Source organism: Lucilia sericata, unplaced genomic scaffold (genome assembly GCF_015586225.1).
Source record: "Lucilia sericata isolate MDLA Ls3-8-SP2 unplaced genomic scaffold, ASM1558622v1 Contig001153F_arrow, whole genome shotgun sequence".
Classification (NCBI taxonomy): domain Eukaryota; kingdom Metazoa; phylum Arthropoda; class Insecta; order Diptera; family Calliphoridae; genus Lucilia; species Lucilia sericata.
In genome coordinates, this window is record NW_023995124.1 from 11,991 (window position 1) to 39,141 (window position 27,151).

Genomic DNA, 27,151 nt, shown 5'->3' on the forward strand with positions numbered 1-27,151 from the left:
TAGACTATAGACTAGACTATAGACTGACTATAGACAGACTATAGACTAGACTATAGACTAGACTATAGACTAGACTATAGACTAGACTATAGACTAGACATAGACTAGACTATAGACTAGACTATAGACTAGACTATAGACTAGACTATAGACTAGACTATAGACTAGACTATAGACTAGACTATAGACTAGACTATAGACTAGACTATAGACTAGACTATAGACTAGACTATAGACTAGACTATAGACTAGACTATAGACTAGACTATAGACTAGACTATAGACTAGACTATAGACTAGACTATAGACTAGACTATAGACTAGACTATAGACTAGACTATAGACTAGACTATAGACTAGACTATAGACTAGACTATAGACTAGACTATAGACTAGACTATAGACTAGACTATAGACTAGACTATAGACTAGACTATAGACTAGACTATAGACTAGACTATAGACTAGACTATAGACTAGACTATGACTAGACTATAGACTAGACTATAGACTAGACTATAGACTAGACTATAGACTAGACTATAGACTAGACTATAGACTAGACTATAGACTAGACTATAGACTAGATTATAGACTAATCTTCTTAGATTGATTTAATAAATTGAAAACAAAAAATCATGAAATTGTTTTGTTCCCATTTTGTTTTCGTCATTTCATTTTACAATTGAACTCAAAACATGTGCAAATAGTTAAAAATCATTAATAAAAAGTCATAAACCTTAATGATTATTGCAAAAAATCATTAAAAAAGTACTAAGAGAAACGAGATAAATGATGGTTAGTTGATGATATCGGAACTAATGGGGCAAAAAAGAAAAATAAATAAATATTAAATGGGTTAATGAGCTCAAGGCGCAGCAGCACAATAGAGAAAAACAGAAAAATTCATAGAGTTGAAAAATAAATTAAAATTTACAAAAAAAAAAAAAAATGTTTAATGTAATAACAATAAAAGCCATTTGAATAGTAATGTTTTAAAGAAAATAAGTATGACAAACAATTAAGAAGAAAATTTGTAACTTAAAGTCTAGACGTCAAGCTAATGTACTCATGTCCGCGGCAGGAATGAGATGATAAGTGCCCGAAATTAATTGTTAAATGAGAGACTAGCACCGTTTGAATAATATACAGCTATCCAAAAAGCTTTACCGCTTGTTAAGAATTAATCCAATGTTCACTTTTATAATTCTCGAAGTATTCTTCTAAAACCAATATTAAATTCCTATTTACTCTTTTGTTGTTGTTGTCGTTACAACAATGCTTTTAAGAAGTTAGAATTTGACTGATACTCCTTACAAGTTTAACATCATTTGAGATTCATTCACATAGAAAATATTAAATTACTAATTAGTATTTGTAAAACACCGTAGGTATCTGAAGATAATTTTACTTAGATATTAATAGCATTTATACGTACGTCAAATAAATTGATTAACTGAAATACATACCTGTAATGAAATAGAAAGAAAATAAATGATTTAGTTAGGATAATTGAAATTTAATAATAATATTAAAATAATTTAACTATTTAAGAAATCTTAAGATTTTTAGTTTATTTAGTAGCTTAGATTAAAGACCTTACAATAGTAGAGTCTATGAACTAACATGCAGAATCGGATCGGATCCTATAGTAGAGACAATAGACTAAACTGCAGTCCAAACTGCGGATTAGATTATGATCACGATTGTGAACTAAATTACATTCCAGACTATAGATTAATCTATAGTCGATACTATAGACTAGACTATTGGACAAACTGTAGACTAAATTAAAATCCATACTAAAGGCTAAGCTATATTCCAGACAATAGTTTAGACTATAACCCAGACACAAATTAGACAATAGACTATACTATAGTGTAGATCATTCAGTAGACTATAGACTGGACTATAGATTAGAATATAGATTAGTCTATAGACTGGACTATAGACTATAGACTAGAATATAGATTAGTCTATAGACTGGATTATAGACTATAGACTATACTAGACTATAGACTAAAATTTAGACTAGACTAGACTAAAGACTAGACTAGACTATAGACTAGACTATAGACTAGACTACAGACTAGACTACAGACTAGACTATAGACTAGACTATAGACTAGACTATAGACTAGACTATAGACTAGACTAGACTAGACTATAGACTAGACTATAGACTAGACTATAGACTAGACTATAGATGAGACTATAGACTAGACTATAGACTAGACTATAGACTAGACTATAGACTAGACTATAGACTAGACTATAGACTAGACTATAGACTAGACTATAGACTAGACTATAGACTAGACTTTAGATGAGACTATAGACTAGACTATAGACTAGACTATAGACTAGACTATAGACTAGACTATAGACTAGACTATAGACTAGACTATAGACTAGACTATAGACTAGACTAAAGACTAGACTATAGACTAGACTATAGATGAGACTATAGACTAGACTATAGACTAGACTATAGACTAGACTATAGACTAGACTATAGACTAGACTATAGACTAGACTATAGACTAGACTATAGACTAGACTATAGACTAGACTATAGGCTAGACTATAGATTAGACTATAGACTAGACTATAGACTAGACTATAGGCTAGACTATAGATTAGACTATAGACTAGACTATAGACTAGACTATAGACTAGACTATAGACTAGACTATAGACTAGACTATAGACTAGACTATAGACTGGACTATAGACTGGAATATAGACTAGACTATAGACTAAACTATAGACTAGAATATAAACCAGACTATAGACCAGACTATAGACTAGACTATAGACTAGACTATAGACTAGACTATAGACTAGACTATAGACTAGACTATAGACTAGACTATAGACTAGACTATAGACTAGACTATAGACTAGACTATAGACTAGACTATAGACTAGACTATAGACTAGACTATAGACTAGACTATAGACTAGACTATAGACTAGACTATAGACTAGACAATAGACTAGACAATAGACTAGACAATAGACTAGACTATAGACTAAACTATAGACTAGACTATAGACTAGTCTAAACTATAGACTGGACTATAGACTAGAGTATAAGCTAGACTATAGACTAGACTATAGACTGGACTATAGACTAGACCATAGACTAGACTACAAACTAGACTATAGACTAGACTGTAGACCAGACTATAGGCTAGACTATAGACTAGGCTATAGACCAGACTATAGACTAGACTATAGACTAGGCTATATACTATGCTATAGACTACACTATAGTATAGACTAGTATAGACATAATTATATGTATTAGGAGTTGGTTCAGGAAATCGAAATTATTTCTGATTCCTTTTCGATATTGTTGTTTTATTTAAAATTTACATACTATTGTATTTTGTAATGTATAATGTCAATCTTAAGAAAAATTTTAACAAATATTGAATAATTGTATTACAGATTTTTTGCAACCCCCCCTTTTTATGTAACAACCAAACTCTTTTCAATATTTTTCAACTTTTTTAAAAACAAAAGAGAAAGAAAACTTTTGTTTTTTGCCATGTCAGGGTGACAGTGTTGATTTTTCTTATATTAAGAATAAAAAATTTCCAAAAAAAAAAAAAAAAAAAAACAAGAACTTTTCATTCAGTGTCAAGTATTTTTCCTGTTCATATTTTTCAAATGTATTTTATTTTATTTCTACTTCATCTTAGTTTTGTGCGTTTTTTTCCTTCTTGAAAACCACCACCAAAAATTTGAGAAGTTGGTCTAGTGAGTTGGTTATAGAATTTGCTAAAGATTTAATAAGAGGTTATAGGGTCGAAAGTTTAAGACTTTAGGGGTTAGCATATTAGTTTTGAAGTTTTAGGGAAATTATCAAAATGATAACAAAAACGTGTCCGTCCATCCGTCTGTCCGTCAGTATGATATGATGGAGCAGATGTGGCAGTGTCAGCTTTTAGTGGCTGGAATAGTGTAGAACCTAAATGATTCGTTATAACTGAATATAACAAATCGTATTTGAGTTTTTTTTTTTTTTTTTTTGCTAAAAAAATTTGTTAACAGTTTTTGTTTTTATTTTACTTTTATATTTATACAAGTCATTGTTAGCATTTGGTTGTAGATATTTTTTTCTTCCTTTTTTTCTGGCCAATGTCTTGTAACTTGCAACAAAGAAAATAAAGACGCTGAATAGTAATAAAAAAAATGACAAAAAATAACACTCAAGTCAGTTACTTGGTTTGTTACTTTTGGTTGTTGCTGCTACTTTGGCTACAAGACAACAATAAAACGAAACGAGGACTTGACTTGACTCGAGTTGAGTTGACAATGTTGTTTGTCAATTTGTCAAATGATTTGGATAAAATTATTAATGAAGTTTTCCGTTTCTGTGTTACTACTTTTCTTGGGATTCCTTTTCTTTCTTTTGGTTTGCATGGAGGGTTTCTCTAGAGGATTTTCGTATTTAAGAAAAACATTTTATTTTCAGCAACAAAAAAATGTTTAAGTAACAAAAAAATATATTTGCATTATTGTCCTTTGGAGAGAAACTAAAACAATGAGTTCAAGGATATTTTTTATAAAAAGACATATAATTTTTTTTAAAGGATGATTTTAAGAGGATAAAAATGGTTACAGATTTGTATAAAAAAAACGATTTTGATCATTTTAAGAAAGAAAATTTTTCTTCAATTTTGAATTTAGATTTTCTTGAAAATACGTTCTAAAATAAATTGCAAAAATTTATTAGAACTTTTTTTTTTAATTTTTCCTTTTTAACCTTGAACCTCCATTTTCTACTTATACTTCTTAAAACCCTTCCTTAATATTATTCTAAGCTTTTTTTTGTAATTCTTAAAAACTTTGTTAAAATTATACCAAAAATGATGTCATTCGTTCAAAATTATGGTAATAACGAACAAAAAGCGACACATGTGTGAATAATTTTTTAGTGTTTTTTTTTTTTTTTCATTTCATTCTTAAACTATTTGGTTTATTTTATACATAAATGCATAAAAATAATAGATATTCTTTAAGAACAAAAAAGACTTTAATGTCTCATTTAATGAGTCTCATATACTAATACACAAAACGCAAAAAAAAAAACTATTAAATACAAATTTATGGTTGGCATAAGTAAACAAGGGTTCAGCCATATGTATATGGGACACTATGGGTACAGAACACTAAAATTTCAAATAATATTAATTTTAATTTTCAAAAAAAATATGTTTAATATTTGAGAATTAATGAAATTTAAAAGAAATTTTTAACAAATAATCTTCAATGGGAAGCTTTTAAACACAAACATTTGCTAGCAACATGTTGCCAAGAACAAAAGTTTCATTAGTTTTCTAACACTTTATAAGAAATCAAGAAATTTATTAAAAATGTTCTTAAATACAGAAATTGTTACATAAACAATGTTATTTATAAGAACCTGTCTGCAAAAGATAAAATCAATAACAATTCTATTTTAGCAACATGTTGCTAAAGGTAATAATTTAAAAAATTTCTTTAAAAGGCAAATATTGTATATATATGTATGTAAGTATATGTTCAAAAGTTTATAACATTAACAATCCTAATGAAATTACAAGAATTTAAAAGTATAGCGTTTGCCGCAACATGTTGCAGATACATATAACTAATACTAATAGGCTGAGGCCTCAGTTTTCAAAATTTTGGTTTAAAAAAATCGTTTCTTTTTCAAAATTGTCGTAAAATTGTTCACCTCCCTTAGAGAAAAGACCAGTAAGGGATAACCCAGTAAAAACATAAGCCCGATGAAAATGAAAACAACAATAAATAAGATTACTACGTTCGCTTGAGACGAATCTTAGGTACACTTCATTTAGCAGAAAGTTAGAAATAGACAAATGTTAAAAATCGGGAGCTAGTATGTTAGTTAGTTCACGTTGCAGTTTACTGCACGCAAGTTATCCAGAAGAGTTGTAAGGACACCGTTTTGACAAGACTGCACTCGTCAGATGTTTCGAGTTTGTACCTAGATAGCAGAAATAACTAACTAACTAACTAACTAACTAACTAACTAACTAACTAACTAACTAACTAACTAACTAACTAACTAACTAACTAACTAACTAACTAACTAACTAACTAACTAACTAACAACTAACTAACTAACTAACTAACTAACTAACTAACTAACTAACTAACTAACTAATTAACTAACTAACTAACTAACTAACTAACTAACTAACTAACTAACTAACTAACTAACTAACTAACTAACTAACTAACTAACTAACTAACTAACTAACTAACTAACTAACTAACTAACTAACTAACTAACTAACTAACTAACTAACTAACTAACTAACTAACTAACTAACTAACTAACTAACTAACTAACTAACTAACTAACTAACTAACTAGCTAACTAACTAACTAACTAACTAACTAACTAACTAACTAACTAACTAACTAACTAACTAACTAACTAACTAACTAACTAACTAACTAACTAACTAACTAACTAACTAACTAACTAACTAACTAACTACTAACTAACTAACTAACTAACTAACTAACTAACTAACTTACTAACTAACTAACTAACTAACTAACTAACTAACTAACTAACTAACTAACTAACTTACTAACTAACTAACTAACTAACTAACTAACTAACTAACTAACTAACTAACTAACTAACTATCTAACTACTACTAACTACTGACTAACTGACTAACTAACTAACTAACTAACTCTATCTATCTATCTATCTATCTATCTATCTATCTATCTATCTATCTATCTATCTATCTATCTATCTATCTATCTATCTATCTATCTATCTATCTATCTATCTATCTATCTATCTATCTATCTATCTATCTATCTATCTATCTATCTATCTATCTATCTATCTATCTATCTATCTATCTATCTATCTATCTATCTATCTATCTATCTATCTATCTATCTATCTATCTATCTATCTATCTATGTAATTTGTATGTATTTGTATTATCTCTTTGCAATATTATAAAATTCAAATCAGCCTGGAGTTGTCTATAAGTTTACAAGCATTAGGACTCATTTATTTGCCATTCTTAGCGTAGGGCATAATAAATAAATTTTTCATAATACCACTTTATATTGCTACTTTTACACAAAGTAACGTCGCAAAAAATAAGCAGCAAAACGGCGAATAGAAACTTAATGCATGTTAAGTTTATGCAAAATCTTATTTAAACAAAAATAGCAATATTAAAAAAAGAAATGTGTACGAAAAGAACAGAACCAAAAAAGGAGATACTAATAATAAATAAAGATAGTAATAATAACAATAACACTTCAAAAAAAGTGTTATGGTTGGATTGAAGTAAATATTACAGAGAAAATTGTTTTCAAAATAGATTTTTAAAATAAAATTAAATCTGCAGAGATAAATAAAAAAACAAAAACAACTCGAAAAACACTAGAATTTTCACACTTTGTTAAGAAAAACAAGTGTTGATGAAACATGTTGTGAAAAGGTAGAAAACTTAATGATGCTAAAACATGTTGATTCACAAAAGTTTAAAAGAATGTTTCATACAACAACGCACAGTGGGGCAGAATGGAAATTTTTTGGAAATAAATCTGGCATTTCTAAACGGCTGATCCGATCGGGATAAAATTTGGCGTGAGCGTAGCCAAGGAGTATTCGAGTTTAAGTTTTGAAGATGAACCCTGCAGATGCCCCAGGGACGGCGCTGTGGTGGCTCAAAGTGGGGTACCTACGACATGTAAAATTTTTAAACTCGTGCCATTTTTTTGTTTTTCACCCAAATACAAAGATTTTTATATTTTGTGAAAGCGCTCGACGAGATCTTGAAAAAACTTGCTTGGACATACTACTTATCTCTTATAATATCCGAGTTATAGGCATTTAAAAATTTAGTGATACAAAATTTACCATACCTTGGTCCGCCTTTTTTAGAATACCGGGCGTAATTTTGGACCAAATGAACTCAGTTTTTTCCTGTTGTTAGACAACAAAATTTCCAATAATATACAAAAAATTTCAGATCAATATCGTTTACAGATCCAAAAATATACGTTTTTTAATTTAAAAATTCAAAAAATTTTAGATTTTTGGCGTTTTTTTGCCAAAAATGTGTCTTAACTCTTTTATTAATAAAATAAAATTTTCTTTAAGAACATATAACAATTTTATAGTTTTCTAAAAGGTATCTTTACGCAGAACGCTTTGGCGTAAAAAACTTGTCCTATTTTTTGAAAATGTTGCCACTGCGTCCTTCCGAATATGACCTATTTTTTATCAAAACTTCAACTTTGGGCGACATGTTCTAAAATCCCAAAGCTGGGATCAGAAAACTGAAAGCAGTTTCGGAAACCTCAATATGTTTTCTATTTACTCCAAAAGTATTTTCCCAGCCCTGAAAGAAATGTGGACCCTATGGGCAAAAAAGTAAAAAATCCCATTTTTGGGATTTTCATTCCTATTTTTGGGAATTGCGGGATGCCCTTTGACCTTTTCAATTTTTTTTTTGCATTTTCTTATTTGAAATGACAAATTTAACAAGCGTTGAAAATTTCATTGAGTTTTGTTCATAAATAAAGATTTTGTCATATATTACATATTTGTTTAATTTCTAAAACTATGATTTATATCAAAATTTTAATAGGATCGCAGATAGCTACAACAATTTAGTCCATATTTATCCCTTAATATCATTTTTTAGTTAGATATGGAAATTCTCGACCCTTTACAAAAAATTTCAGGCCAATATCTCAATTACATTCAAAAATATGTTCATTTAAACCTGTGTCCTTTAATTTCATCTTTTTCATATTTTAGTATTAAGTATGACAGAACATACATTTGGTGTTGAATAAAATATTTGGACAATTTTTAAAAATTATTTAGTTAATTATTTTATTATAATATTGTATATACAATAAAAAAAAATTTATTTTTATTATGAGCCACGCACAACAACACTTAAATCACCCCACACAAATTACCTTTCCCGCCCACCGAAATATAAAACACAATTTAATACAATATCATCAGTTAGTATAATAGCTTTTTTTATTTGAACTGTTTATCTTAAACATAATACAATTAATTCTTACAACCTACTTATATAGTTAATTCCTAACACTACTTATTTTCTATAAAATAATCTGTCATATCGGTATACATATCCAGAAGGTAATATAAGTCCTTTAAATTTTCCTCGTTTTGAGATGATAGAGTTTCATAACAAATCCATCTTTTTCGTATAGTTGAAAGAACAGGATCAGAAGATAGAAGTAAACTATTAAAAATATCTTCATTCTGTGATTGCCTGGAGCATTTTCTTGAGCTGAAAAGTTGAACATGCTTAAAATCTCGATTCCTCGCTTCCTGGGCTTCTTCTGTTAACTCTCCAAGTGGAAGAATATTCGATTCAATTATTATTTGACCATGACACAATACTTTGTGTACAGTTGGTGTTAGTTCCCTCCATGGATACAGAGATACAAGTAATTTAGAAATTTCAGATGTGTATTCCCCAAATCGATTTCCATTAATTTTATGTTTACTATTCAGTGCCATTAAAATAGTGTTAACTCTTCGAAGCAACTCCTTGTCGATTCCAGTTATTTTTGAAGTAATTTCAAAATCACGAAAAAATCTTCTCGCCGTATTACCGTCATTTGTACTACCGCAACTTGAAAGTGGTTTGTCGATGTTTAATCCCATCTGAACTTTAAATTCTTCTTGGATTCTGCTTTTTTCCGCAGCTCTCAGTTCTTTCAATTCTTCATTATTTTTTGTTGATTTAGTAGGATAGTTTGTTTTTTGTCCTGGATCGCCTTGTATGATGGTAATATATTGTGTCCTTTTTCATGCAGAGCTTTCCTTAATATTTAGTACTTATTTCGACTGAGACCCAGTTCCAACATAAGCGCTATTGCTTCCTCTTCAGTAAAATTTGATTATGATGTTGGAGTTGGTATACTTTCCACAATTCGCTTAAGTCGTTTTGGTGATGCATTAGGAAGAATAGTTGCAATATGTACGACATCCATAGGTTGGTTCTCCTTTTTCAGCATTTCGTTAAATGTATCAGCAATATCCTCACTTGAGATTCAAAAAAGTTTTTGTGTGACCCTCTTTTTTTTTTGACCTTGAACATAAGTCTTCGTATGACTTGTAAGGCGCTCCTGTTGATGTGTTGTAAGTTGAGATTTCCGTAGTAGTTTCCATCCAACTACAAAATTTTAATCGAAATTTCTCTTGATTTCCATCCACAGACTTACTTTTTACATCAAAAAGTTTTCAATTTTTGATATGCCTGTTTTGTCTACTTTTCTACTATATGTAGTTTTTATATAATTTGAAATGTCTTCAATTCTTTCTGGCCCTTTTGAAGATATACTCCATAAAACGGAACACAACTCTTCGTACTTTAATGTAATCTTCATTGTAGATTTATTAAATATGGTACTTAAAATCTGAGAAGTTTACTTATATACCAATTCTTGTCATTTCCGATACAGGTATTCCAAAGTAAAAAATTACGAATTGTCTACCTATTAACATTTAGGACTATATTACTATAACCTGTAATTCAGTCATTGATATTTCTTATTAGTGAATGAATCGAAATTATCATTACCTGTATATTTTTACCTACATGATCATAAACGAAACAGAACGAAATGATCTGTCGAAAAAATTTAGGTAAAAAATAGTTATAAATTTTTTAAAATTTAAGCATAATAGACCCTTTCAATTATAAGGATAAGCAAACAAATAGAAAATAGGTAAATATAAGATTTAAATATGTTCTGTCATACTTAATACTAAAATATGAAAAAGATGAAATTAAAGGACACAGGTTTAAATGAACATATTTTTGAATGTAATTGAGATATTGGCCTGAAATTTTTTGTAAAGGGTCAAGAATTTCCATATCTAACTAAAAAATGATATTAAGGGATAAATATGGACTAAATTGTTGTAGCTATCTGCGATCCTATTAAAATTTTGATATAAATCATAGTTTTAGAAATTAAACAAATATGTAATATATGACAAAATCTTTATTTATGAACAAAACTCAATGAAATTTTCAACGCTTGTTAAATTTGTCATTTCAAATAAGAAAATGCAAAAAAAAAAATTGAAAAGGTCAAAGGGCATCCCGCAATTCCCAAAAATAGGAATGAAAATCCCAAAAATGGGATTTTTTACTTTTTTGCCCATAGGGTCCACATTTCTTTCAGGGCTGCGAAAATACTTTTGGAGTAAATAGAAAACATATTGAGGTTTCCGAAACTGCTTTCAGTTTTCTGATCCCAGCTTTGGGATTTTAGAACATGTCGCCCAAAGTTGAAGTTTTGATAAAAAATAGGTCATATTCGGAAGGACGCAGTGGCAACATTTTCAAAAAATAGGACAAGTTTTTTACGCCAAAGCGTTCTGCGTAAAGATACCTTTTAGAAAACTATAAAATTGTTATATGTTCTTAAAGAAAATTTTATTTTATTAATAAAAGAGTTAAGACACATTTTTGGCAAAAAAACGCCAAAATCTAAAATTTTTTGAATTTTTAAATTAAAAAACGTATATTTTTGGATCTGTAAACAATATTGATCTTAAATTTCTTGTATATTATTGAAAATTTTGTTGTCTAACTAACAAGAAAAAATTGAGTCCATTTGGTCCAAAATTACGCCCGGTATTCAAAAAAAGGCGGACCAAGGTATGGTAAATTTTGTATCACTAAATTTTTAAATGCCTATAACTCGGATATTATAAGAGATAAGTAGTATGTCCAAGCATGTTTTTTCAAGATCTCGTCGAGCGCTTTCACAAAGTATAAAAATCTTTGTATTTGGGTGAAAAACAAAAAAATGGCACGAGTTTAAAAATTTTACATGTCGTAGGTACCCTACTTTGAGCCGCCACAGCGCCGTCCCTGGGGCATCTGCAGGGTTCATCTTCAAAACTTAAACTCGAATACTCCTTGGCTACGCTCACGCCAAATTTTATCCCGATCGGATCAGCCGTTTAGAAATGCCAGATTTATTTCCAAAAAATTTCCATTCTGCCCCACTGTGCAACGATGGATTAATGTGTAATAATTATATTATTCTTAGCAACATGTTGCTAATACAAGCTATACTCTTCATTTGTTAAAAATGTTTAAAAAAGTTCTTCTACAATAAAGTGATTTTATATAAACTATGTTGCTAGATACATGTTACAATGTTTAAACCATAAACAAGTCCATTTTCTTATTTAAAATAAAACTTAATTTCTGAAGTGTTATTTTAAACAGTTTCCATGTAAATTTCCCCTTTTAGCATTTCTCCAATTAAACACTCTAAAAATTTATAGATGTTTGAAACTTAATTTACTTTCAAAATTTATTGTTTAGTTTTTATTAAGGCGGAAGTTAAGTATTAAAAGTACTTAAATAAATTGATAAAAAAAGCGAAGAAAACACACACAAAGTGAGAGGGAGTTTAAGAAAAAAAAAAGCGACAATAAAATCTCTAATCTACATACAAACTTTTGAAATTGTTTTCTTTTTATACGATTTTTTTTATTAAAGAAACAATACAAAAAAGTGCAAAAATTACAAAGACTAAAATCATGCTATATATGGACTGATGGACTTGACTGTTGCTAGTTTTAAAACGGAAGGACCAGTACAAAAGACAAATGAATGCAGAGAAAGACAGATGGACGGACAAAATTAAATGAATAGACACTACAGTTAGACATCATTAATAAAAGAAGTGGACAAAAGAAATTGTAATAGACAAATCCATATTAAACATTTGAATTTTGTTATTGTTTGCTGACTGTTTGTTTTCTTTTACTTGTTCTTGTTGTTCTTCTAAACCTTTAAGACTAATGACAAATTAACTAAACCATTAATCAAGTAACTGACAATGTTTTGTTGTTGTTGCTAATGTTGTTGCATTAAAGTGTCCACACTGTGGAAAAAAATTACTAAACTATAGTCTAGTCTATACTCTAGTCTATAGTCTGGTCCATAGTCAAGTCTATAGTTTTGACTATAGTATAGTCTATAGTCTTGACTATAGTCTAGCCTATATTATAGTCTGTAGTCTTGACTATAGTCTAGTCTATAGTCTGGTCTATAGTATAGTCTATATTCTAGTCTATAGTCTAGTCTATAGTCTTGTCTACAGTCTTGTCTATAGTCTAATCTATAGTCTGGTTTATAGTCTGGTCTATAGTCTAGTCTATAGTCTGGTCTATAGTCTGGTCTATAGTCTAGTCTATAGTCTGGTCTATAGTCTAGTCTATAGTCTGGTCTATAGTCTAGTCTATAGTCTGGTCTATAGTCTAGTCTAGTCTATAGTATATTCTATATTCTAGTCTACAGTCTTGTCTATAGTCTAATCTATAGTCTGGTCTATAGTCTGGTCTATAGTCTAGTCTATAGCCTAGTCTATAGTCTGGTCTATAGTCTGGTCTATAGTCTGGTCTATAGTCTAGTCTATAGTCTAGTCCATATTCTAGTCTATAGTCTAACCTATAGTCTTGTCTATAGTCTAATCTATAGTCTGGTCTATAGTCTAGTCTATAGTACATATAGTGACTAGACTATAGACTAGACTCTAGTCTATAGTCTACTCTATAGTCTAGTCTATAGTCTACTCTATAGTCTAGTCTATAGTCTGTCTATAGTCTAGTCTATAGTCTAGTCTATAGTCTAGTCTATTAGTCTAGTCTATAGTCTAGTCTATAGTCTAGTCTATAGTCTAGTCTATAGTCTAGTCTATAGTCTAGTCTATAGTCTAGTCTATAGTCTAGTCTATAGTCTAGTTTATAGTCTAGTCTATAGTCTAGTCTATAGTCTAGTCTATAGTCTAGTCTATAGTCTAGTCTATAGTCTAGTCTATAGTCTAGTCTATAGTCTAGTCTATAGTCTAGTCTATAGTCTAGTCTATAGTCTAGTCTATAGTCTAGTCTATAGTCTAGTCTAGTCTATAGTCTAGTCTATAGTCTAGTCTATAGTCTAGTCTATAGTCTAGTCTATAGTCTAGTCTATAGTCTAGTCTATAGTCTAGTCTAGTCTATAGTCTAGTCTAGTCTATAGTCTAGTCTATAGTCTAGTCTATAGTCTAGTCTATAGTCTAGTCTATAGTCTAGTCTATAGTCTAGTCTATAGTCTAGTCTATAGTCTAGTCTATAGTCTAGTCTATAGTCTAGTCTATAGTCTAGTCTATAGTCTAGTCTATAGTCTAGTCTATAGTCTAGTCTATAGTCTAGTCTATAGTCTAGTCTATAGTCTAGTCTATAGTCTAGTCTATAGTCTAGTCTATAGTCTAGTCTATAGTCTAGTCTATAGTCTAGTCTATAGTCTAGTCTATAGTCTAGTCTATAGTCTAGTCTATAGTCTAGTCTATAGTCTAGTCTATAGTCTAGTCTATAGTCTAGTCTATAGTCTAGTCTATAGTCTAGTCTATAGTCCTAGTCTATAGTCTAGTCTATAGTCTAGTCTATAGTCTAGTCTATAGTCTAGTCTATAGTCTAGTCTATAGTCCTAGTCTTATAGTCTAGTCTATAGTCTAGTCTATAGTCTAGTCTATAGTCTAGTCTATAGTCTAGTCTATAGTCTAGTCTATAGTCTAGTCTATAGTCTAGTCTATAGTCTAGTCTATAGTCTAGTCTATAGTCTAGTCTATAGTCTAGTCTATAGTCTAGTCTATAGTCTAGTCTACTAGTCTATAGTTAGTCTATAGTCTAGTCTATAGTCTAGTCTATAGTCTAGTCTATAGTCTAGTCTATAGTCTAGTCTATAGTCCTATCTATAGTCTAGTCTATAGTCTAGTCTATAGTCCTAGTCTATAGTCTAGTCTATAGTCCACTCTATAGTCTAGTCTATAGTCCACTCTATGTCTAGTCTATAGTCCACTCTATAGTCTAGTCTATAGTCTACTCTATAGTCTAGTCTATAGTCTAGTCTATAGTCTAGTCTATAGTCTAGTCTATAGTCTAGTCTATAGTCTAGTCTATAGTCTAGTCTATAGTCTAGTCTATATCTAGTCTATAGTCTAGTCTATAGTCTAGTCCTATAGTCTAGTCTATAGTCTAGTCTATAGTCTAGTCTATAGTCTAGTCTATAGTCTAGTCTATAGTCTAGTCTATAGTCTAGTCTATAGTCCACTCTATAGTCTAGCTATAGTCCACTCTATAGTCTAGTCTATAGTCCACTCTATAGTCCTAGTCTATAGTCTAGTCTAGTCTATAGTCTAGTCTATAGTCTAGTCTATAGCTAGTCCATAGTCTAGTCTATAGTCTAGTCTATAGTCTAGTCTATAGTCCAGTCTATAATCTAGTCTATAGTCTAGTCTATAGTCTAGTCTATAGTCTAGTCTATAGTCTAGTCTATAGTCTAGTCTATAGTCTAGTCTATAGTCTAGTCTATAGTCTAGTCTATAGTCTAGTCTATAGTCTAGTCTATAGTCTAGTCTATAGTCTAGTCTATAGTCTAGTCTATAGTCTAGTCTATAGTCTAGTCTATAGTCTAGTCTATAGTCTAGTCTATAGTCTAGTCAATAGTCTAGTCTATAGTCTAGTCAATAGTCTAGTCTATAGTCTAGTCTATAGTCTGGTCTATAGTCTAGTCTATAGTCTAGTCTATAGTCTAGTCTACACTCTAGACTATAGTGTAGTCTATAGGCTAGCATATAGTCTAGTCTATAGTCTAGCATATAGTCTATTCTATAATCTAGCTTACAGTCTAGTTTATTGCCTTGTCTATGCTATAGTCAGTTGTCTAATATGCAGTTTTGTCTATAGTCCAGTCCATAGTCTAGTCAATAATCTAGTCTATAGTCTAGACTATATTCTATTATATAGTGTAGTCTGTATTCTATAATATAGTCTAGTCTACAGTCTAGTTTATATTCTAGGCTATAATGTAGTCAAATCTATAGTCTAGTCTTCTCTATTGAAATTTAACTATGATATGGTCAGTGTGATTAAATTTAGTAGTCGCAAGCATATTATATTAAATTCGTTTGGTATTTAACTTCTGCTGTTGAAAAATACGACTACAGTGAACAATTATAAGTTTGTTGCAATTGATGTTTAATTTTGTTGTGATCTTATATTGTATTTCGGCTACTAATTAAATAATGTACTCAACATAATATGGTTGCAACAACTAAAATACAATCGTGTTGGAATAAATTAGAATTTCTTAACTATTTTTCTGTGTGTAATTTTAAAATTGTTAGAGGCATTTCAGATGTTTAGACTTCTGTGTTCAGCTGTAAGTGTTTAAGAAAAAAATTACACTAATGAATTTTATTTTTTTCCTAATACTTACTTCTTGCTGCTGGTCTTTTTTTTTTTTCTTAAATATTTTAATGTACAATTATAGTTGAGACAAGAAAGAAAGAAGGAAGGAAGACCTTAGAGTGAGTATAAAATATTGTCTTTGTTGTTGGGTCTCTGGTCAGTTATTAGACATGTAGTCGGGCTAAACAGACCAGACAATCTATGATGTTATTCATCATCATGCTGACGATGAGTAAAATGGAGAAAATTGTACAATTACTTTTAATGCTGCTGTTGGCTTTTAATGATAAATTTCACAAAATTAAAATAGCTTAAACAATGTTCTTTTTTTGTTAAAACTAAACGAAAACAACAAACATAAAAGTTTTGTTGTTTTTGCTTGTTGTATTGGAATGGCGTACTTAGTATTATTAATGAGCATCAAATTACAAATCCTTAAATCGTATTAATTTAGTTTTGTAGTTTTATTTTTCCACTTGTCTCGACATTTATGCAAACAAATGAACACTAAACACTAAATACAACAACAACAGAATTGCAAACAAATTTTAAATTGAAAAAATAAAACAACAACTTCATAAACAACAGCCATTCATTCACACATGAGATGTTTGGAAAATCGTTGCAAATCCCTCATGTTAAGTATCAACTTTAACAAATGAAGCAAAAATGAAATTTTCACACTTTTTCCACTAAAAAAAGTAAAGATCTCTTACCCTCATTTATATTTAAAAATACTCACACCCCGTCTATTTTCTATTCTGTTATAACCAGCCATAGAGAGCTGCAACATTATCATAATGTTGGCGTCGATGTTATTGATGGCGTTGCTGATAAGAACACAACAGTCGAGTGAAATATGCATTAAAAAATAAAGTATTAAGAAAAAAAAAACTTTTTCCATTTTTTGTTGAACTCAGTTGATAGGTTGGAATAGACTGATGAAGCCAGATTGTTTGGAATTTATATTATTGGTTAGGAATTTGAGAACAAAACATGTGTAGAGAATTTTTTTTGAAACCATAGTCGTCTGGTACAATGTAGTCTAATTCTAGTCCATAGTCCAGCATGTAGTCTGATCTATTATTTAGTCTGTAGTCTGGTATATAGCATAGTCTATAGTCTAATCTACAATCTAGTTTAATGTATAGTCTCTACTCTATAGTCTAGTCTAAAGTCTAGTCTATAGTATAGTCTATAGTCTATTCTAAAGTCTATAGTTTAGTCTATAGTCTAGTCTAAACTATAGTTTAGTCTATAGTCTAGTCTAAACTATAATTTAGTCTATAGCCTAGTGTATAGTCTAGTCTACAACCTAGTCTATAGTTTAGTATATAGTCTAGTCTATAGTCTAGTATAATCTGGAATAGTCTATAGTCTAGTCTAGTCTATAGCCTAGTCTATAGTCTAGTCTATAGTCTAGTCTAAAGTCTACTCTATAGTCTACTCTATAGTCTACTCTTTAGTCTAGTCTATAGTCTAAACTATAGTCCTAGTCTATTGTATAGTCAATAGTCTAGTCTATAGTCTAGTCTATAGTCTAGTCTATAGTCTAGTCTATAGTCTAGTCTATAGTCTAGTCTATAGTCTAGTCTATAGTCTAGTCTATAGTCTAGTCTATAGTCTAGTCTATAGTCTAGTCTATAGTCTAGTCTATAGTCTAGTCTATAGTCTAGTCTATAGTCTAGTCTATAGTCTAGTCTATAGTCTAGGTCTATAGTCTAGTCTATAGTCTAGTCTATAGTCTAGTCTATAGTCTAGTCTATAGTCTAGTCTATAGTCTAGTCTATCGTCTAGTCTATAGTCTAGTCTATAGTCTAGTCTATCGTCTAGTCTATAGTCTAGTCTATAGTCTAGTCTATAGTCTAGTCTATAGTCTAGGTCTATAGTCTAGTCTATAGTCTAGTCTATAGTCTAGTCTATAGTCTAGTGTAGTCTAGTATATAGTCTAGTCTATAGTCTAGTCTATAGTCTAGTCTATAGTCTAGTCTATAGTCTAGTCTATAGTCTAGTCTATAGTCTAGTCTATAGTCTAGTCTATAGTCTAGTCTATAGTCTAGTCTATAGTCTAGTCTATAGTCTAGTCTATAGTCTAGTCTATAGTCCTAGTCTATAGTCTAGTCTATAGTCGTATAGTCTAGTCTATAGTCTAGTCTATAGTCTAGTCTATAGTCTAGTCTATAGTCTAGTCTATAGTCTAGTCTATAGTCTAGTCTATAGTCTAGTCTATAGTCTAGTCTATAGTCTAGTCTATAGTCTAGTCTATAGTCTAGTCTATAGTCTAGTCTATAGTCTAGTCTATAGTCTAGTCTATAGTCTAGTCTATAGTCTAGTCTATAGTCTAGTCTATAGTCTAGTCTATAGTCTAGTCTATAGTCTAGTCTATAGTCTAGTCTATAGTCTAGTCTATAGTCTTGTCTATAGTCTAGTCTATAGTCTAGTCTATAGTCTAGTCTATAGTCTAGTCTATAGTCTAGTCTATAGTCTAGTCTATAGTCGAGTCTATAGTCTAGTCTTTAGTCTAGTCTATAGTCTAGTCTATAGTCTAGTCTATAGTGTAGTCTATTGTCTAGTCTATACTCTAGTCTATAGTCTAGTCTATAGTCTAGTCTATAGTCTAGTCTAGTCTATAGTCTAGTCTATAGTCTAGTCTATAGTCTAGTCTATAGTCTAGTCTATAGTCTAGTCTATAGTCTAGCCTATAGTCTAGCCCATAGTCTAGTCTATAGTCTGGTCTATAGTCTAGTCTATAGTCTAGGCTATAGTCTAGTCTATAGTCTAGGCTATAGTCTAGTCTATAGTCTAGTCTATAGTCTAGGCTATAATCTAGTGTATAGTCTATAGTCTAGGCTATAATCTATTGTGTAGTCAAGTCTAGTCTATAGTCCAGTCTATAATGTAGTCTAGTCTATAGTATAGTCTATAATCTAGTCCATAGTCTCTTCCATAGTTTATTCTATAGTTCTCGTTGTAGTCCATTTAAATCCCTTGTTTCCTGCTTTACTGATAAATTGTTAAAAATGCCAACTTTTCGTATTCGTGGGAACAAAACAATTATATCTATAGTGGCAATACGTATGTATGTGTGTATATCAAAATTATAAAATTTTCCTAAATATTTTTCAACAAAATTAAATTACAAGCAACATGTTGCCAAAAGACAATAACTCAATTTCCTAACAATCTACATATAATCTACATTAGCGGAATTTTTAGACAAAAAAAAAAAAATCCTTTATGATTACATAAAATGCTAGGGGCTGGCAACTCTTTTGCTGCGCAATAAAACTCATTGTAAGAAGATAAATGGCAGTTTAGTAATAGAATTTGAAGTTGTTGTTTTTTTTTTTTGTGCTAAATAAATCGTAACTGTATGAGAACGTTTAGTTAAAGTTTTCTTCTTACTGCTAGAAACAAAAGCAAAACTTTTATATTTTGAAGTAAAATCATGCTATAGAACCAAAACTGATGAGTAGGGGGAGTTTTTTCCATTTCCTCAGCGTTTGAATAATGATGGCATTGATAGTTAAACGACAACAAGAAACCCATAGATTTTAGGCACAAACACACATACACACAAAGACAGACATATGAATATGTTTTAGTCCTTTTTTTTTAAATATATATATATACATACATACGTTTAGATAATGGTGTCCTTAAAACATTTGCCAAATGGAAAATGAACAGAATGTTCGGAGTGGGGGTAATAAATAAAGAGAAAACCCTATTTCCACAGTAATTTATGCATTTGAAAAACGCTTTTAAAAGCATGTTGCTGGTAACCATATTACAGCACTGATACATTCATTGAAAGTCATATTATGTGATTGTATATGTTTGGCTATGTCAGTGTATGTAACCAATATGTTTACATATACATATATATATGTATGTACATGTAATCAGACAAATACACATGTATTTGCATTTAAAGCTAATACATAAATACAAATACAACAAACAAACAAACATACATGTCCTTTAGAGACCTTGTTGTAATACATATGTATGTAGTTTTTTCCTTTCGTAAAACCCATATGATTTTTGTTTCTTTTTATTTAATTTATGTACTATTTATAGTGGGGATTATCATTAAATGGTCAGTGGAGGAAAATATTAAAATTATATACAAAATTTTTATACTAAAGATGTAAAATACTGCAAAATTCTTCGAACTTCAATTAACTTCCAATATGAGCAATACTATACCAAACTACATGCTAGACTATAGGTTAGAGTTTAGATTAGACTATAGACTAGACGATAGACTAGACTATAGGCTAGACTATAGACTAGACTGTAGACTAGACTATAGACTAGACTAGACTATAAACTAGACTATAAACTAGACTATAGACTAGACTATAGACTAGACTATAGACTAGACAATAGACTAGACTATAGACTAGACTAGACTAAGACTAGACTATAGACTAGACTACTAGACTAGACTAGACTATAGACTAGACTAGACTATAGACTATAGACTAGACTATAGACTAGACTATACACTAGACTATAGACTAGACTATAGACTAGACAATAGACTAGACTATAGACTAGACTATAGACTAGACTATAGACTAGACTATAGACTAGACTATAGACTAGAACTACTAGACTAGAGACTAGAATAGACTAGACTATGTAGACTAGACTATAGACTAGACTATAGACTAGACTATAGACTAGACTATATAGACTATAGACTAGACTATAGACTAGACTATAGACTAGACTATAGACTAGACTATAGACTAGACTATAGACTAGACTATAGACTAGACTATAGACTAGACTATAGACTAGACTATAGACTAGACTATAGACTAGACTATAGACTAGACTATAGACTAGACTATAGACTAGACTATAGACTAGACTATAGACTAGACTATAGACTAGACTATAGACTAGACTATAGACTAGACTATAGACTAGACTATAGACTAGACTATAGACTAGACTATAGACTATAGACTAGACTATAGACTAGACTATAGACTAGACTATAGACTAGACTATACTGACTATAGACTATAGACTATAGACTAGACTATAGACTAGACTATAGACTAGACTATAGACTAGACTAGACTAGACTATAGACTAGACTATAGACTAGACTATAGACTATACTATAGACTAGACTATAGTCTAGACTATAGACTAGACTACAGACTAGACTATAGACTAGACTATAGACTAGACTATAACTAGACTATAGACTAGTCTATAGACTAGTCTATAGACTAGTCTATAGACTAGTCTATAGACTAGACTATAGACCAGACTATAGACTAGCCTCTAGACTAGACTATAGACTAGACTATAGAATAGACTATAGACTAGACTATAGACTAGACTATAGACTAGACTATAGACTAGACTATAGACTAGACTATAGACTAGACTATAGAATAGACTATAGACTAGACTATACTATAGACTAGACTATAGACTAGACTATAGACTAGACTATAGACTAGACTATAGACTAGACTATAGACTAGACTATAGACTAGACTATAGACTAGACTATAGACTAGACTATAGACTAGACTATAGACTAGACTATAGACTAGACTATAGACTAGACTATAGACTAGACTATAGACTAGACTATAGACTAGACTATAGACTAGACTATAGACTAGACTATAGATAGACTATAGACTAGACTATAGACTAGACTATAGACTAGACTATAGACTAGACTATAGACTAGACTATAGACTCGACTATAGACTCGACTATAGACTCGACTATAGACTAGACTATAGACTAGACTATATACTAGACTAGACTATATACTAGACTAGACTATAGACTACACTGAAGAATAGACTATAGAATAGACTAGTCTATAGACAAGACTAAAGACTAGACAATAGACCAAATGAAAAACTAGACTACATATCATACTATATGCTGTAGTATACTTTTGCCTATTGACTAGGCTACAGATGAGATTATAAACTTGACTATAGACTGACTACACATGTACTAGATTATAGACTAGAATGAAAACATAACATTCTAAGCTAGACTATCCTAGTATTTTTAAAACTATCACACTGTTCTCTTAAATTTATTAAACACTGTAGCCTGTGAGTGTGTTTATTCTCAGCTATTTAGTAAAGGAACTTTTAGGTATTAAAACACAATAGAAAATAGCAATAGAAAAAGAGCTACTAACGTGTTGGGATTTGTTAATGCCACACACTCTACTGCTATGTGAATGACAATTTGCCCGACTTACCCAACATACTACACCACCAGTCGCCCATATATAAGCCCGACTGACAAGGTTCTGTTTATTTGTGTGTGGAATTTCCAAAAATTTTAGGTAAAAGAAATAAATCCTTTTTGATGCAGAGCTTTAGATTACTGCGATAAAACAAAGTGACAACTGACTCAATGCTAGATTACAGGTGATAGGTAAGTAATCAAGGAAATTGGTTTCAAGAAGTAGTATAAATTTTCTCTTTTTAAAATTGCTGGGTTTTTATGACTATTGATATTGGTGACCATCAAACCATCACATTGTCATCATCCTGCTTTGGCGATGTTGTTGCTGCTGTTTTTGCAAAAGCAATTTTTGCCCAAGAACTCTAATTGTCTGTTCAGTTAGTTTATTTGAGTTGAGTGGTGAAAGGGAAGGGGAGGGGGAGCTATTTATTAGTGCTTTATGTCCGTATGAGCCTAAATTTTGTGTACCATGAAATCCTATTTGGTGTTAATCTTTTGGGCTAATGTTTTTCTCGCATTTTTTTATTCTTGTTGTTGTTGCTTTTACTCCATTTGCAGTTGTATTTGTTGTATTCATAGCTGTACAACTAAATTGAAAGACATTTAAGTAATTTTTATTAGGGTCTCTCTAAAGGCAGACGAAAAAAAAACAACAGACAATACAAAATATTAGACTAGAGTTATGTTGGAAAACAAATGGTGTAATGAAAGGGAACTAGACAATTTCACCTGTATGTAAGTAAAAATTTTACCATGACATGTTTATAGGTATGTTTGGGTGTCTTTGTGTGTTATGTACGGCTGTTTACAGTTTATGTATGGGACAGGGCTTTTAATGAATTATAGCAAATTAAAATTAATTACTAAGAAGATTTATGAAGCATTATATTAAAGAAATAAAGAAATAGTGAAATAGAATCCTCGACACCCTTTTTTGCTAAATTTTCAGGGATGAGGATGGAAGTGGGGGAGGAGTAGGAAAACATATGGCAAGGAGGGTTGGAGGGGGGGGGGAAAGAGGAGGGGAGGGGGAGAAAAGGGAAGAGGGGGGGGGGAAGGGGGGAAGAAAGGGAAAAGGGAAGCCGGAAGGAAAGAGGAAGAGAGAAGGAGGAAACAGGGGAAGAAAGGGAGAAAGAAGAAAGAGGGGGGACGAGCGCGGAGGAGGGAGCGAGCGAGGCGAGGAGCGAGCGAAGCGAGCGAGCGAGCGAGCGAGCGAGCGAGCTAGCGAGCGAGCGAGCGAGCGAGCGAGAGCGAGCGAGCGAGCGAGCGAGCGAGCGAGCGAGCGAGCGAGCGAGCGAGCGAGCGAGCGAGCGAGCGAGCGAGCGAGCGAGGAGCGAGCGAGCGAGGAGCGAGCGAGGAGCGAGCGACGCGAGCGAGCGAGCGAGCGAGCGAGCGAGCGAGCGAGCGAGCGACGAGCGAGCGAGCGAGCGAGCGAGCGAGGCGAGCGAGCGAGCGAGCGAGCGAGCGAGCGATCGCGCGAGCAGCGAGCGAGCGAGCGAGCGAGCGAGGAGCGAGGCGAGCGAGCGAGCGAGCAGCGAGCGAGCGAGCGAGCGAGCGAGCGAGCGAGCGAGCGAGCGAGCGAGCGAGCGAGCGAGCGAGCGAGCGAGCGAGAACGAGCGAGCGAGCGAGCGAGCGAGCGAGCGAGCGAGCGAGCGAGGCGAGCGAGCGAGCGAGCGAGCGAGCGAGCGAGCGAGCGAGCGAGCGAGCGAGCAGCGAGCGAGCGAGCGAGCGAGCGAGCGAGAGAGCGAGCGAGCGAGCGAGCGAGCGAGGGAGCGAGCGAGCGAGCGAGCGAGCGAGCGAGCGAGCGAGCGAGCGAGCGAGCGAGAGAGCGAGAGAGCGAGCGAGCGAGGAGCGAGCGAGCGAGCGAGCGAGCGAGCGAGCGAGCGAGCGAGCGAGCGAGCGAGCGAGCGAGCGAGCGAGCGAGCGAGCGAGCGAGAGAGCGAGCGAGCGGCGAGCGAGCGAGCGAGCGAGCGAGCGAGCAGGAGCGAGCGAGCGAGCTATCTATCGATCTATCTAGCTATCTATCTAGCTATCTATCTATCGATCTATCTATCTAGCGATCGATCTATCTATCTATCATCTATCTATCGATCTATCTATCTATCTATCTATCTATCTATGCTATCTATCTATCTATCTATCTATCTATCTATCTATCTATCTATCTATCTATCTATCTATCTATCTATCTATCTAATACTGGCAACATGTTGCTCGAAACATATTAGGCATTTGGATCAATTTCTTTTTATGATTAAGCTTTAATGTTTATGATGTTTCTTTTATTTTACAACAGGTGACATCACATTTTGTATGTACAAGTCCAGAGCTTATAAGCGGCAACATGTTGCTTATGAAATAAATATTAAGAAAAAATGTATCTCTTTCTTTTTACATCCAAATATCTGAATAATTTCCTTCTACAAATCTTACCATATTCTCCCGGAATTGCACACATGGCCTGATGATGATGAGGATGCTGTGGACATATACCCTCATGCGGATGCGGCGCTATATAATATTCTGCCGGATAGAATTCACCATGATATTGTATATAAAGTGGACCGGGACCGGGCGGCGGAGGTGGTGCACCTGTGGCAGCAACAACATTACCATTAACCATATTAGAACCACCACCAGCACCAGCGGCAGTACCACTATTCGAACTAACACTGCTAGTGGTGGAGCCACTAGGCGATAAGCCACCATGACCATTTTCCATGGGCGGAGTGGGTTGTTGAGTTTGTTGAGGAGGGCCATGATTTTGTGGTGGTGGCGCATGTGGACCATGATGATGGTTGATGCATATGAGGTGGTAAAGGGCCACCACCTGTGGCAGCCATATGAGCTTGTATGGCTGCCACTATGGCCATTTGTTGTTGATGTTGCTGGGGATGATGCACCGCACAGGGTACTAGTTGAGCACCCTGAGGCGGTTGTAGGTGTTTGCTGCAAGAGTGGCGGTGAAGCTGGCAAGGGGGGATTAGAGCCAGCTTCGGCCGGTGACAGCTGCTGCTGTTGTTGTTGTTGTTGCTGTTGATGATGCAAAACATGTTGTGGTGGTGGGGCAACATGTTGCATGTGTGTATATTGTGTTGGCTGTTGATTGGGCGCTGGTGGCGCTTGTGTTTGTTGTTGCTGCTGTTGTTGTGGTTGTTGTTGCTGCTGCTGCTGTGGCACTACCATTACTATGCCACCCGAAGAGCTATTTTGCTCTAACGAAGACGATGATAAACTATTTAAAGATGATGTAGAAGATGAGGTTGAGGCCACATTATTATTATTATTGAAATTTTTATTTTGTGATTTTTGCAAAGAATTCTGTTTTTGTGATCTTTGAGATGTGTTTGTTGTTGTTGCTGCTGTTGTGGTGGTGGCGACTGTTGCTGCTGTTGTTGATTTTGAGTTTGTGTTTGTTCCGTTGAGGCCGAATTAGTCATACGCACCATGCTAATTTATTGTTTTTTTCTTTAATTAACAATTAAAAAATGTGTGCTATTTTGTTTAATTATTTAAAAGTTTTGTTTAGTTTATAGATTCGTTTTGTTTTCGTTTTTTTGTCGATTTATCGTTTATTTTAGTTATTTTGAGACTTTAAATTGTTGCGAAACATTGTTGCTTTGTTGTTTACCAAAATGTTGCTTAGTTTTTATTTTTGTGTGTTTCTTAGGCAGTTATTTGTTGGGTGTTTTTCTATGTTTATAACAAAATCTTTTATAAAAATCTGTAATTTTTTATAGGAATTTTTTGTTAAGCTGGAAAAAATATAATTTTTTTTTAATTAATTAAATGTTAAGAGTTCTTTTAAGACACAAACAAACAACTAGCTTTTGTTTGAGGGAAATTTTGTTTTGTAAACTCAACTCACGTTTTATTCGACTTCATTATTTTTCAAATGAATTTTCCAAGTACATATTTTTAATTTTCATTGTACTGTTTTTTCACAACTGATAATTTTCTAAGGTCAGGGTTATCTTTTGATGTTGTTTTAAATGTTTTTTTGTTGTTGTCTTTGTTAGTTGATTTTTCTTGTTTAATTATTTTTTTTTAGAGTTCATTTATTTTAACAAGATTTTGTTTTGATTTTATATAAATAAAATTCCCCCTTTTATAAATAATTTATTTCAGAACATTTTTTTTAATTTTGTTTTGTGTTTAATGTGGGTCATCATTATATATAATGTTATTTCTAAAAAAAAATTTTATATATTTTTTTAATGGTCTTATCTGTATTGTTATATGTAGTAGAAAAAAAATTAATTTTGTTAAAAAAAAAACTTTAGCGCATTTCCGTCTGTTTTGTAAAAAAAAGCGATAATCATTCATTCATGCTTTAAATGAATGAATGATTTGTACTAGTCCATGGTTCTAGGAATCGCTTGTGTAATTATTTGTTGTCTAAGAATGAGCAATTAGAAGTATTTTAATAAAAAAAGAAAGCTTTAAAAAGTTTTTAAGAATGTTATTTTTCTATAAATCTTACAAAATATAGCAAAAAGTGTTTTTAATTTGGAAAATTCGTTAAAATTAGGCTTTTTAAAGATAAGGGGAAAATATTGATATTATAAAATTCCTTAAGGT

The 27,151-nt window shown here is 32.2% G+C and overlaps 1 pseudogene; it reads right to left on the bottom strand.

Moving 5' to 3' along the window:
• Positions 1 to 730: 730 nt before the first annotated feature.
• On the bottom strand, positions 731 to 26,326 carry LOC119610323 (annotated as a pseudogene).
• Positions 26,327 to 27,151: the final 825 nt, after the last annotated feature.